The sequence below is a fragment of the Electrona antarctica genome, assembly GCF_951216825.1.
Source record: "Electrona antarctica genome assembly, chromosome: 20".
NCBI lineage: Eukaryota > Metazoa > Chordata > Actinopteri > Myctophiformes > Myctophidae > Electrona > Electrona antarctica.
In genome coordinates this window covers 28,692,956-28,707,787 of record NC_136801.1, presented here as the reverse complement: position 1 = coordinate 28,707,787, position 14,832 = coordinate 28,692,956, and positions in this window count along the sequence as shown.

Genomic DNA, 14,832 nt, shown 5'->3' with positions numbered 1-14,832 from the left:
ATGAAAGACTATTTGAAGTGATCAAACTAGTTTAGAAGCATCTTCCAGAAACATGAATGGTCTCAGAAATATCATGATTTCTTCAGTTGGTCAGCCTAAAACATCATCATATATACATTTTCAGTTTTGATATTTTATTTTGCTTTATTCTATGCATTGATGATCTCACAAAAGATAAGTGCTACAAGAACTAGCAGAACACTTTTTTTGGGTGGAGTCATACGTGATCCACCATAATTTCTCAATCCAGGAAGGTTGATACGTTTGCCCTCATTGTCCTTTCCTCATGCACATTTCACGGGCACTGCTGCTGCTCATGCTCACTGCGGCAGGATCGGTGCCTCTTTAGTGTCGAAAGACACTAGTATAGAAAGTATGTATTGCTAACTTGCAGGATGCAGATTGATGATTTACCAGGGAAACAACCAGGGGAAGGAGAATCCCAGCATTCTTTTGAACAGCAAAATGAACTAATGTTATACAGTTAACTTGGAAATGGATGCAAGGTCTAAGACTTTCTCATCATGATAGAAGATGTCTCATCAAACAAACATTACCAAACAAAATAGTTTTGGTTTAGTAAGGTAGAACTGCAGTGATCTCCACCTGACCTCAAGTAACACTGTCCTCTGAAAAGAAAGCAATCTCTATAATAACCATATAACACGCACCCACTCACCTCTGCACCTAAATGGCCCTTTTCTCATGTTATGTAACGTGCAATGGAAGCACTAACTGTACTGATAAGACCCAATTATTGAAATCCCAAGACAAAAATAATGATCTTAGTATCATTATCACCACCAACCCATCATGTTCTTCAACATGATGGCTACACCATGCTTGTTCCACTCTTTTGTGAGATCGATAAAATTACTACTTTGAGAAGAAACGTCAACGGATGTTCAACAACACCAAATTAGATCGTGCTAAGAAGCGACAGTCAAGTCAGATCCTCAAAGTAGCGAAATAGATGAAGGCGACATAAAGGAGAATATGCATATTTTGTGATAAAATATCTGACCTGAGACAGGTATGGCCCGGTTTCCCAAAGGACACATGGTGTAATAAGAGGTATGGTGTAACTGTAGCACATGCTCAGATGCCCTCTAGGCCGCACACAGAAGCCTGTGAACATAGACATTCCGTGCATAGATGTGCCACGCGATGGTATGCCTCAGGCCTGAGGCCTGGTATGGTAGGCCTCAGGCCTACCATTCTGAAATTTAATTTAATAAAATTTGGACTGCTGGACAGCTGACAGTAGGCTCAGTAGGCTTTTTTTTGTGGTTTAAAAAAAATATAGGCTATACCGGTGTATATATATATATATATATATATATATATATATATATATATATATTTATTTATTTATTTAAGAGTAAAAATAGCCTACTGTCACCTGTCACCAGGCCTCCGGGATGACTTCTGGAAGCAACGATTGTCCCGGAATCTAATATTTTCACTCTTATTGTTGCTTAATTCATTGATTTGTTCAATCGTGCACAATTGAGGTACTTATATCAAGCCTAAGGCCCCTGGGAAGGCCTTTAACGACTAAATGGTTACTACTAGGCGAATTACTCAGACGTTGTATACTGTTTAATACTAAAGCTTAAAACTGTTAATCCAGTGTTTAAATATCCAAAACCAGTGGCTTTTACATTATTTATTGGTTATTTATCATTCACACATATTAACTGGTAATGTACTGTGCAATGATGATGCAATGTTAACACAGAAATAGAATGAACATACCGTTAGTCCATTTAGAAGTTAGATTGTGTGTTCTACACGGCTCAAAATCTTGTGGTTGCAAATGCCTAAGTCTTGGTCAGCTATCAGAGACTTGTGCCTCCACAGCTGGTCGATTCAAAAGAGGCTTGCTTCCGTCTTATCAACCTAAGGGATGGGCGGCGGCCTAAACTAGGGAGGAGGTGGAAGTAGTGCTACTCTAAACATTGTAGCCCCCTGGGGGAGCTAAAACTTACACTAATGCATGCTAGCCTTCCTATAAGGTAAATATAGTGAATATCTCCACAACGATAGATCCTTTTTTCTTGTTTTAGATTCTTTGAAGATAGCCTTGAAGATAGGTCACAGCTTTCTGAACTGTCCCATATTGAACTGTGCCATCTTATAATGAACATGAGGACCAATTATGAAGATAGGTTGGAAAAGAAAATCCTTCAAATACATAAAATAAATAAATAAAGTAATAAATAATACATAAAACCAGTAACACGCCCTGAGGGCGAGAAGCGATCTAGGTCGCACGCATTCTTTTTCCCCGCTCTGCCCCCCGTCCACGCAACCCGCCGCTTTATCCAAACTGTCCACTTTCTGCTCGTTTAAGTAGACAACAATACGCTCATTTAGGCAGGATTTAAACTCCTCCAACAAAATCAATTCACGGATCTGGTGAGCAGTCACTGCTTTAGTACCGAGCACCATTTGTCAAACAATACAGATTTCTTTCTAGCAAATTCTACATAGGTTTGATCATCAGGGATCTCCATATATGGGCTTGACATCAGGGATCTGCATATATGGGCTTAACTGCGACAGCATGTCGCATTTACTATGGCCAATATTGATGACATCAGGGATCTCCATATATGGGCTTAACTGCAACAGCAGGTCACATTTAGTATGACATCTGCCGCCGGCATGGGCGGCAGGTTCCTATAACGGCAGTGGTTACAGCCACTGCATCTTACCTTTTAATTAAAGTAAAAGTAGTCTGAGGAAAGGGAACAGTTCTGTTCCCCGGACATTGTTTTGGGATATTTTTGCTGAGATGGCTCTGTTTGTCAAGTCTCAAGTCAGTGTGGAGATTTGCCGGCGGTGTTGCTGCCCTCCCCTCCCCTCCCGACTCATGGCTCTTTACAGACGGGTCGACGGTACACAGACAGCAGCCTCTCCGCTGACTGTGTTAGTGTTGTGTTGCTGCAGGAGACGGAGTGTGAATGAACCGTGCGGTCACTGGAACAAAGCCACCGTATTAGCATTTGAATACCTGTTCTGTGAACACCGTAAAGGTGTGTGCCTACGTGACAAAATGACCAGGGGGAGGGGATCTTCAGCCTTAATCTCAGTGGGTGCTATTTGCCTTATTCTTTTTTCAGTGGGTGCCCAAGCCCTCAGGCACTCCCAAAGTTGACGCCGTGGGATATCCATCCTTGATAATGTCACGTGATGTCACAATGACCTGGGCACCATATATGGGGGCTGAAGTCACGTGATGTCACGATGACCTGGGGGGTCTTGCCTGCAGGGTGACCAAACTGACCAACCATCCAAATACACACACCCTGACGGGAAATGCTAGATTCCATAGTTACCTGCGACCTGAGTTCGCAATAATACATACATAAATACAATCCTTTACAGCAGTTCTAGGCACATGAACACAAACATTTCTTAACAAAATGCAGACTTGTCAGTCACAGTGGAGGAAATTGTGGAAAAGTTAATTCCTCAAACAAGAAAGCTGGCTCCCTCTCCTGGCAGTAAACGGGACTGCAGAGCACTTCTTCTATCATAGAAGAAGGTACGGTCTACTCGCCAACAGAAGCAGGCGCCTATGGCCAGAAAAGGCTCTGACCATGATCCAAATGAGCCAATTGATTGCCATTGCACTCTTCAGACATTCTCGATTCTCCCTACATTCTCCACAGACATTTACCACTGCACAAAGACTTTCCATTACCGCTGATCCCCCAATATCATGCCTATACACAGTAGCCTATACTGAATATCAGGCGACATGTCCTGGCAAGATAAATTCAGCTTTCAAATGATTTTTTTTAGACACTTGTAAATTATAATTTCTTCCACAGGGTGGCAGTATTGCAGTGCGGTTGTTGGTTTTCACTCAGCTCCTGTTGCTCTTTCAGACACAAATTCCCTGATGATTAGAAAGACAAAATCCACATAGCAAACAATATGTTGTGCCAGGGACCCTCAAACGAGATTTTCGTTGTTAAAATGTTTCAATTTCTTTCAAAATGTTCCCCCAAAATGTTTGAAAATACCTGATCTATGCTTGTACTGTGTAGATAAGCTATTTTTCAAATCGCAGATGAATGGTTTAAGTGGTTAAACTGATTTTTATGCTCTATTATTAACTCATTTTCCTTAGGGACCACCTGGCTGACCTGCGGCAGGTCCCCGGACTGTGGGAAGCACTGCATTAATGCACTCTCGACAAAGCCACTGCACCTGTGAGTCCGTGACCTACAGTCTCATGTTGAGTTTTTAGGCCTGACGTCGAAATAAGAAAAACGTTCACTCTGAAAGAATATATATTCGAAGATTTGTGCCACATTTTCACGATTTTTCAAAGATAGCAGACCTACAAGCTCGTAGCGTGCAACTCGGTGGCGCGCTATGAGCTTGTAGATCTGCTTTTTTTCAATAGCTAAAGCATAACATAATGCTAACGAATACTGGACAACTCTGAGTTGATGATGGCTACTGCTAGTTATATATTAGCATGTGAGAAATTACAAGTGACCTATATAACCATTCAGCCATCTTGAGTAAACACATTAGGAGGGGTCCAGGTAATATTAACATATCTATAGCCAAGTTGCCAACACAGTTTTACACATTTCTTCAGAAGTTTAACACACACGCACACACACACACACACACACACACACACACACACACACACACACACACACACACACACACACACACACACACACACACACACACACACACACACACACACACACAGAAATAAGAACAGTGGGTCTATGTCGTAATTCAGGAAGATAAGGTTGAATGAATCTTCTAGATTATATTAAGGATAAATGGGAAATATTCAGTAAAGTATATAAAATAGCTTAAAGGGTAGGCTATACATATTCAGTCAGTCAGACAACTCACCCCGAAAGTGAAGACAACTCACCCCGAAAGTGCCCGAAAGTGAAGACAGCTCACCCCCGAAAGTGAAGACATCTCACCGGGGTGAGATGTCTGGTGAGTTGTCCGGACTTTCGGGGTGAGATGTCCGGACAACTCACTTGGAGGTGCAAAAAGGGTGAGTTGTCTTGTTACCATGCTAACACCAAAAGGGGTTCCCGTCCAAAATGGGTTAATAAACGATGGAAAGAAGAAAATGTTTGATTAAATGAAATATAAATAAATAAGAATGTTTATTTCCCAAAATAGGCCTAACTATGAGGCCTTGGCCATGAAACGCCTGCCCTGGTAGTGTACATGTTATCAATGTACATAACATTGTTGGCACAAACCCCAAGGTTTGTGTTCTTTTTTCACAGTGCCATTGCCATATTATTTCACTTGATGTTGCCCAATAGTGCCTATAGTCTCAAAAAATAAAATATATAAAAAGATCACACCCGTGTGAACTGAGTGGTGTAAGGTCTTATATAGAATGATCAGCTGTGGTCTGACGTAATGTCTGACGTAATGAAATCACACCCGTGTGAACTGGGTGACCATAGCAACCAATGAACCATGCTCATTTTTTGAGCACAGACAGACAGACACGTAAACTAACAAAGCCAGTTGTAGGAGTGGTTTACACCACTCAAAAATGGTACCTACAAAATCCTAAATGGTACTGTACCTAAATCAGCTGGGGCATGAAGGGTAAACTGGCCATGGCATTCATGGCCTCCATGAAATTCCTGCCCTGAATGTGGCTATTGTCTTTCTGACATGAAAATGTAAGTTTAATTAGTGAATGAATGATCTCTGACCTTTCTCTCATCATTTACTCATCTTTTTCTTTCTCCTCAACTCTTGCCCTCTTCTGCTGTTATCCTTTTCATTTTTCTTTCTATTTCTTAAGCTCTTGGCATCTTGTCTTCATCAATTCTGTTATATACTGTATAGCTTACTCTTGTTTTTCCAACGTCACTGGCAAAAGTTCTACATGTACTTACAATCTTTATTCTTTACAAACAAAAAGCATGACTGTCGAATGTAGCTGGCTTCTCAAACTGAGCTGAATTCACACTGAGTGACTGAGACTAAACTCCCTGCACAGCAGCACTGCAGCAGATTATCCCTTGATTGCTAACACTCAATAGGCAGCACCTGTAGTAATTAACAGGAAGAACTCTGAACAGAAAACAAGAAACAAAATACATTGGCCTGCCCCTAGAGGGAGGCCAAAGCACTGAGGCCAGAACATCCTTATCCTCACACCTTTTTCATCCAATCAAACTTTAGCCTCCTTTCATAATCATTGTAAAAATCACACATGTGTGCTGGTCATGTATTACGTGTGAAGTGTTTGCAGTGCTGACAAATATGTTGTCCATGCGAGTCACAGCTGTGTGTGTGTGTGTGTGTGTGTGTGTGTGTGTGTGTGTGTGTGTGTGTGTGTGTGTGTGTGTGTGTGTGTGTGTGTGTGCGTGCGCGCATGTGTGCGTGCGTAGTACGTGTCAACAACAAATTCAAGATGTAAAGAAAAAGCAAGTCAAAAGTGTTATTAATACTCCCTAACTGGTCGCATTCACTTCCTGGTCTCCTATTCTCCCCCCCATCCTCATACCAGACATGAAGTCATTCATCCCCTTTCCCTTCATCTCTCATTTTCACTCCCTTTCTTCGCAGCTTTTGGCCTCGATCCTGTCCACCTGACCATGCACCTCTTATATCTCACACACACTCCCTTTCTTTTCAGCTCGTCTCGTCACATCACGTGACTCACGTCACGGTCACGCCATGTGACTCATGTCACGTCTCGTCTCGTCTGTTCGTCTCGCCTCTCCTCTCCTCTGTCCCAGTGTTTCCCAAAAGAGACACGTGAGGCCTCCTGTACTCATCTTATCCGTCACTAACTCTCTTTCTCGTCAGCTCGTCTCGTCTCATGTCATCTCATCTCATCTTGCCTCGTCTCCTCTATCCCAGTGGTTCCCAAATGTTTTAGCTCGAAACCCAAACTCTCCCCGGTACCCACCAAACTAGTGAAAATGGCCGATCTACAAGCTCACAACGCATCCCGATGCAATGCGTTGTGTGACAATTTAGTCCATAGCGTTAGGTAAGAGTTCTCCTTAACAATATGTTACTCTTTGGACATTCTATTCATATACCGCCAGTAGTGCAGGCTCTCTGACTTTAGTAAAAATACAGAATACAACTTTGCTACACCAAAAACAAAGACGGGTTTAATGTGTTGAAAGCCTATACTCTCCTCGTGGGGACACACTCAGTCTCAGCACCTGCACCTTCCACTTAAATTACACATTTTGTCCAGAAAATAAAATATTCCACAGAACAGAAAATTGTTTTAGTTATTCCAGTGCGCCTCCTACATACCCACAATTTGGTCCTGACCGCACTATTTGGGAAACACTGCTTTACCCTCCCTCTCCCCTCAACTCAAGTACAGTATAAGTAAAACAAAGACTACTTCATTACTGTCCACCCCTGCAAGTGAGTCATTGTCAGATGCCCGCTGCAGGACGCTCCTCCCCTGCAGCAGCAGCAGCAGCAGCAGCAGCAGCAGCAGCAGCAGGGGGATGTCTTCTAGCACATGTGTTTTGACTGTGGGACATTGGAGACACATGTCCCACAGTCCAGATGCTGCAACTCACACAGTCCTGAGAACAGCCAAGGGACACTCACAACCTTTACACACAAATTACTCATTAATATCTGTGTGTGCACAGAGCGTGTAAGCCGGGGGCTCTCATTATGTACATTACTGTAATATGAAGATGATTATTTATCTCTGTAAAGTGAGTGTATTAAATCAGCTGTGATTATGTTGGCAGTTGAATAAAGTTGGTCATGTAAGTGGTGTCCATTCATACTCATAAGCAGTGCAGTGATACAGTAATCAAGAATACCCTTGGACTTCTCCTCTCTTTTATATACCACGGTTTAGTTTCTTTCTTTCCATCTTTCTCTCTTTCTGTGTGCGCATGCAGGCATGCATGCGCCGTGCGTGTGTATGTCCGTATCTCTCTGTGTGTGACTTTTCAGAACTCAAATTGATTAAATGGATTAGAGCAAGCCATTGCAAGCGCAACCAAATGCGATGTCATATCATTACCAGAGAATTCATCACTTATTGATTCTAGCCAATATCACATTCTATTCTATTCTATTCTATTCCACTTGATCCCTCACACTTCCTGCATTTTCAGAAGGGTATGTGAGGTTCAGCTCAGGTCCAGCTCCGTCAGTGTCTGTTTACAGTTGGAAGTGCTTTACTGCTTTAGTGCCGCTGTATTGACTTCAGTCTGCCAGTGTTTTCAGCCATGCGCTAAGTGTTCACAGAGACCTGAATGCCACCCAAGAACAGGGGAGGACTCCCTCTGCCAGAAACCCCTCTTTTTAAACTGCCAATATGAACTGCGCGTATTCTATGCAGAAGAGAAGACACGTGTACTGTAGAGTGTAGACTAGACTCTTCTCAATAGCTTCCTGTTCGTCGTCATGTTCGAGGAGGACGTAATGAGGCACAACAGGGCATGTGCATGGTGCATGCCCCATTGAGGGTTTGTATTGGGGCTTTTCACTACTTAGGGGGCCTGCCCATTGGTCTGACAGCATATTATTCTGAAATGCCAACAGTCCAACAAATGTGAGGTTAGTGTGAGGTTGTCACAGTCCGAGGCAGGAGAGTTCGGACCCAAACGCAGACAGTCAAGTCGAGACAGAGGAGCTCAAATGCAACCAGTTTATTTACCAAAACTCAGGATTCAGGAACATACAGAAGACTGCTGACTACAATAATGATCTGACAAAGAACTGAAAAAAGAGGGGAGTATAAATACACAGGGAAAACAGGGCACAGGTGAACATAACAAATAATCAACACTGGGATAGGCTGGGGAACTAACAGGACAAGGTGGAAACACTAGGCTAATCATGGTGAGACAAAACAGGTAACAGTAACCACAAAGGAAACCAGGACACAAAATAAAGGAGCACAACAGAACAGTAAAACACTAACCCAAACTAGGAACACTAGAAAACACAGCAGAAAACGTCACGGATCGTGACAGTGCCTCCCCCTTAAGGCATGGATTCCAGACATGCCTCAACATAGTCCAGAGCAACTAGCAGGGTGGGCGGCGGGGGTCTGGAAGGAGGGACATAGTCAATGGACCAGAGCAAAGGGGTCTGGGGAACCCGGATCCCACATGGGGAGCCAGAAGACTGGACAAGGGCTGAGCAGATTTCAGGTGGGCGGCCCAGATGATGGACCAGGGCAGAGGAGACATCAGGAGGACGACCAGGGGGCTGAGACAACAGAGATGAGGCGACGTCCGGTGGCCGACCAGAGAGCTGAGACAAGGCGGAGGTGACGTCTGGTGGTCGGCCAGGAGGCCGAGGCGAGGCGGAGGACACCGAAGCCAGGAAAACCGCAGGCGGAGGCAGGGGAGCCGCAGGGTATGCTAGGGAAGCCACCAGCGGGGGCGATGCCAGGGAAGCTACAGGCAGAGACGGGGCCAGGAGAGCTGCAGGTAGAGGCGGTGCCAGGGGAGCTGCAGGTAGAGGCGGTGCCAGGGGAGCTGCAGGTACGAGAGGCAGGGCCGCAGGCGGGGCTGCAGAGACGAGGGGCATAGCTGCAGGCGGGGCTGCATAGACGAGAGGCAGGGCTGCAGGCAGGGCTGCAGAGACGAGAGGCAGGACTGCAGGCGGGGCTGCACAGACGAGAGGCAGGGCTGCAGGCGGGGCTGCAGAGACGAGAGGCAGGACAGCAGGCGGGGCTGCAGAGACGAGAGGCAGTGGAGAGCCGGGCAGCGGAGAGCCGGACAGGCTGGGCGGCAGAGAGCCGGGCAGGCTGGGCGGCGGAGAGCCGGGCAGGCTGGGCGGCGGAGAGCCGGGCAGGCTGGGCGGCGGAGAGCCGGGCAGGCTGGGCGGCGGAGAGCCGGGCAGCGGAGAGCCGGACATGCTGGGCGGCGGAGAGCCGGGCTGCGGAGAGCCGGGCAGGCTGCGCGGCGGAGAGCCGGGCAGCGGAGAGCCGGACAGGCTGGGCGGCGGAGAGCCGGACAGGCTGGGCGGCGGAGAGCCGGACAGGCTGGGCGGCGGAGAGCCGGGCAGCGGAGAGCCGGGCAGCGGAGAGCCGGACAGGCTGGGCGGCGGAGAGCCGGACAGGCTGGGCGGCGGAGAGCCGGGCAGCGGAGAGCCGGGCAGGCTGGGCGGCGGAGAGCTGGGTAGGCTGGGCAGCGGAAAGCTGGGCAGCAGAAAGCTGGGCAGGCTGGGCAGCGGAAAGCTGGGCAGGCTGGGCAGCGGAGAGCTGGGTAGGCTGGGCAGCGGAAAGCTGGGCAGCAGAAAGCTGGGCAGGCTGGGCAGCGGAAAGCTGGGCAGCGGAGAGCTGGGCTGGAGAACAGGCTGGAGAACTGGAGAGGTAGTGGGCTGAAGAGCAGGGGAGGCCAGTGGGACTGCCTCTTGAGAAGGCACTTGAGGAAAGATGGCACCCCGACTCTCCCATCTGAAGAATGCCATGTACTGGGCAAATTCTTGATCCTGCCTCCAATAAATAGCCAGTTGGTGAAGGAACTGTGGATCTTCAGCAAAGATGTCCTTAGCAACACCAAAGTCCTTTGCAGAAAAAGGCAGCTCAGCCATGGTGGACATGGCAAAAAGTCCAAAAAGCCAAAAATCAAAAAACAAACCTTTGTCCGCTGGGTCCAAGATGGTCAGATCATTCTGTCACAGTCCGAGGCAGGAGAGTTCGGACCCAAACGCAGACAGTCAAGTCGAGACAGAGGAGCTCAAATGCAACCAGTTTATTTACCAAAACTCAGGATTCAGGAACATACAGAAGACTGCTGACTACAATAATGATCTGACAAAGAACTGAAAAAAGAGGGGAGTATAAATACACAGGGAAAACAGGGCACAGGTGAACATAACAAATAATCAACACTGGGATAGGCTGGGGAACTAACAGGACAAGGTGGAAACACTAGGCTAATCATGGTGAGACAAAACAGGTAACAGTAACCACAAAGGAAACCAGGACACAAAATACTACAAAATAAAGGAGCACAACAGAACAGTAAAACACTAACCCAAACTAGGAACACTAGAAAACACAGCAGAAAACGTCACGGATCGTGACAGTGCCTCCCCCTTAAGGCATGGATTCCAGACATGCCTCAACATAGTCCAGAGCAACTAGCAGGGTGGGCGGCGGGGGTCTGGAAGGAGGGACATAGTCAATGGACCAGAGCAAAGGGGTCTGGGGAACCCGGATCCCACATGGGGAGCCAGAAGACTGGACAAGGGCTGAGCAGATTTCAGGTGGGCGGCCCAGATGATGGACCAGGGCAGAGGAGACATCAGGAGGACGACCAGGGGGCTGAGACAACAGAGATGAGGCGACGTCCGGTGGCCGACCAGAGAGCTGAGACAAGGCGGAGGTGACGTCTGGTGGTCGGCCAGGAGGCCGAGGCGAGGCGGAGGACACCGAAGCCAGGAAAACCGCAGGCGGAGGCAGGGGAGCCGCAGGGTATGCTAGGGAAGCCACCAGCGGGGGCGATGCCAGGGAAGCTACAGGCAGAGACGGGGCCAGGAGAGCTGCAGGTAGAGGCGGTGCCAGGGGAGCTGCAGGTAGAGGCGGTGCCAGGGGAGCTGCAGGTACGAGAGGCAGGGCCGCAGGCGGGGCTGCAGAGACGAGGGGCATAGCTGCAGGCGGGGCTGCATAGACGAGAGGCAGGGCTGCAGGCAGGGCTGCAGAGACGAGAGGCAGGACTGCAGGCGGGGCTGCACAGACGAGAGGCAGGGCTGCAGGCGGGGCTGCAGAGACGAGAGGCAGGACAGCAGGCGGGGCTGCAGAGACGAGAGGCAGTGGAGAGCCGGGCAGCGGAGAGCCGGACAGGCTGGGCGGCAGAGAGCCGGGCAGGCTGGGCGGCGGAGAGCCGGGCAGGCTGGGCGGCGGAGAGCCGGGCAGGCTGGGCGGCGGAGAGCCGGGCAGGCTGGGCGGCGGAGAGCCGGGCAGCGGAGAGCCGGGCAGCGGAGAGCCGGACATGCTGGGCGGCGGAGAGCCGGGCAGCGGAGAGCCGGGCAGGCTGCGCGGCGGAGAGCCGGGCAGCGGAGAGCCGGACAGGCTGGGCGGCGGAGAGCCGGACAGGCTGGGCGGCGGAGAGCCGGACAGGCTGGGCGGCGGAGAGCCGGGCAGCGGAGAGCCGGGCAGCGGAGAGCCGGACAGGCTGGGCGGCGGAGAGCCGGGCAGCGGAGAGCCGGGCAGCGGAGAGCCGGACAGGCTGGGCGGCGGAGAGCCGGGCAGCGGAGAGCCGGGCAGGCTGGGCGGCGGAGAGCTGGGTAGGCTGGGCAGCGGAAAGCTGGGCAGCAGAAAGCTGGGCAGGCTGGGCAGCGGAAAGCTGGGCAGGCTGGGCAGCGGAGAGCTGGGTAGGCTGGGCAGCGGAAAGCTGGGCAGCAGAAAGCTGGGCAGGCTGGGCAGCGGAAAGCTGGGCAGGCTGGGCAGCGGAGAGCTGGGCTGGAGAACAGGCTGGAGAACTGGAGAGGTAGTGGGCTGAAGAGCAGGGGAGGCCAGTGGGACTGCCTCTTGAGAAGGCACTTGAGGAAAGATGGCACCCCGACTCTCCCATCTGAAGAATGCCATGTACTGGGCAAATTCTTGATCCTGCCTCCAATAAATAGCCAGTTGGTGAAGGAACTGTGGATCTTCAGCAAAGATGTCCTTAGCAACACCAAAGTCCTTTGCAGAAAAAGGCAGCTCAGCCATGGTGGACATGGCAAAAAGTCCAAAAAGCCAAAAATCAAAAAACAAACCTTTGTCCGCTGGGTCCAAGATGGTCAGATCATTCTGTCACAGTCCGAGGCAGGAGAGTTCGGACCCAAACGCAGACAGTCAAGTCGAGACAGAGGAGCTCAAATGCAACCAGTTTATTTACCAAAACTCAGGATTCAGGAACATACAGAAGACTGCTGACTACAATAATGATCTGACAAAGAACTGAAAAAAGAGGGGAGTATAAATACACAGGGAAAACAGGGCACAGGTGAACATAACAAATAATCAACACTGGGATAGGCTGGGGAACTAACAGGACAAGGTGGAAACACTAGGCTAATCATGGTGAGACAAAACAGGTAACAGTAACCACAAAGGAAACCAGGACACAAAATACTACAAAATAAAGGAGCACAACAGAACAGTAAAACACTAACCCAAACTAGGAACACTAGAAAACACAGCAGAAAACGTCACGGATCGTGACAGAGGTAAGGGTTAGGCTTAGTAACGACAATGGTGCGTCGAACTCGAAATAAAGAGACTTGTCTCGGACCAATGCCATAGCACCCTAGATTTTCAGTTCCTTTTTATGGTGGTAAAAGGAATGTTTTAATGACACTTCTTGCTTATTTGAAAAGGGATTACATGCAACACATCTGAAATGGATTAGAACCCAGGATGTTGCAGCTATGAGATCAGCACATTTATTGGTTGAACAACCAGGATATTCCATCCTTTGTAGCCGCACCACTGTAAACCTCCAATCCTGTTCCTGCGTAATGCTTTCCTTAAATCAGGCAGGGAATCAAACCCCTAACCCCAGCCTACAGAAGATATGAGCATGGCATGACAGTCTGACTGTTTTAGGAGTTCAATAAGACCATGAATGTAAATTCATGGTCTTATTGAACCCCTAAATCAGTGGTTCCCTACCCAGGGCCCACTCAAAAAGCGTTCGCAGCCCGTGCACCCATCTGTTAAGTGGTTAGATGGGAACTTTGTTTGGCTGGTATCAGCAGGGTTTGCAACAAACAATGGCTGGGTTTCCCAAAGGACATCGTAGCGTATGGAGTGGGCGTGTGGTTCTTCTCAACAACACCCCCTTTCACTGTGAACATAGATATTCCGTGCAAAGATGTGCCACGCAATGGTAGGCCTGAGGCTGAAGCCTGGTATGGTAGGCTAGCTGAGGCCTACCATACCGGCCTGACCGGTCAATAAAAGAATGCTGAATTAACTAGCTTGTATTGGTAACATTGACTGCACAACAGCCTCCCATTTAACCTCCTTGTATAGGCCTATTTATTAACCCACAATCAAATGTTATTCCATTTAATTCACTTGCACAATGGGACAGTAGTGTTTTCATATATACCTACAATTACCTTGCCGACATCACTTCGCCTCTGAAATTTAATTTAATAATATTTGGACTGCTGGACAGCTGACAGTAGGCTCTCTTCACTCTTAAAAAAAACGATATATACTATACATTTGGCAATATAATTGATTTGATGTATAAATACACAGGGAAAACAGGGCACAGGTGAACATAACAAATAATCAACACTGGGATAGGCTGGGGAACTAACAGGACAAGGTGGAAACACTAGGCTAATCATGGTGAGACAAAACAGGTAACAGTAACCACAAAGGAAACCAGGACACAAAATACTACAAAATAAAGGAGCACAACAGAACAGTAAAACACTAACCCAAACTAGGAACACTAGAAAACACAGCAGAAAACGTCACGGATCGTGACAGAGGTAAGGGTTAGGCTTAGTAACGACAATGGTGCGTCGAACTCGAAATAAAGAGACTTGTCTCGGACCAATGCCATAGCACCCTAGATTTTCAGTTCCTTTTTATGGTGGTAAAAGGAATGTTTTAATGACACTTCTTGCTTATTTGAAAAGGGATTACATGCAACACATCTGAAATGGATTAGAACCCAGGATGTTGCAGCTATGAGATCAGCACATTTATTGGTTGAACAACCAGGATATTCCATCCTTTGTAGCCGCACCACTGTAAACCTCCAATCCTGTTCCTGCGTAATGCTTTCCTTAAATCAGGCAGGGAATCAAACCCCTAACCCCAGCCTACAGAAGATATGAGCA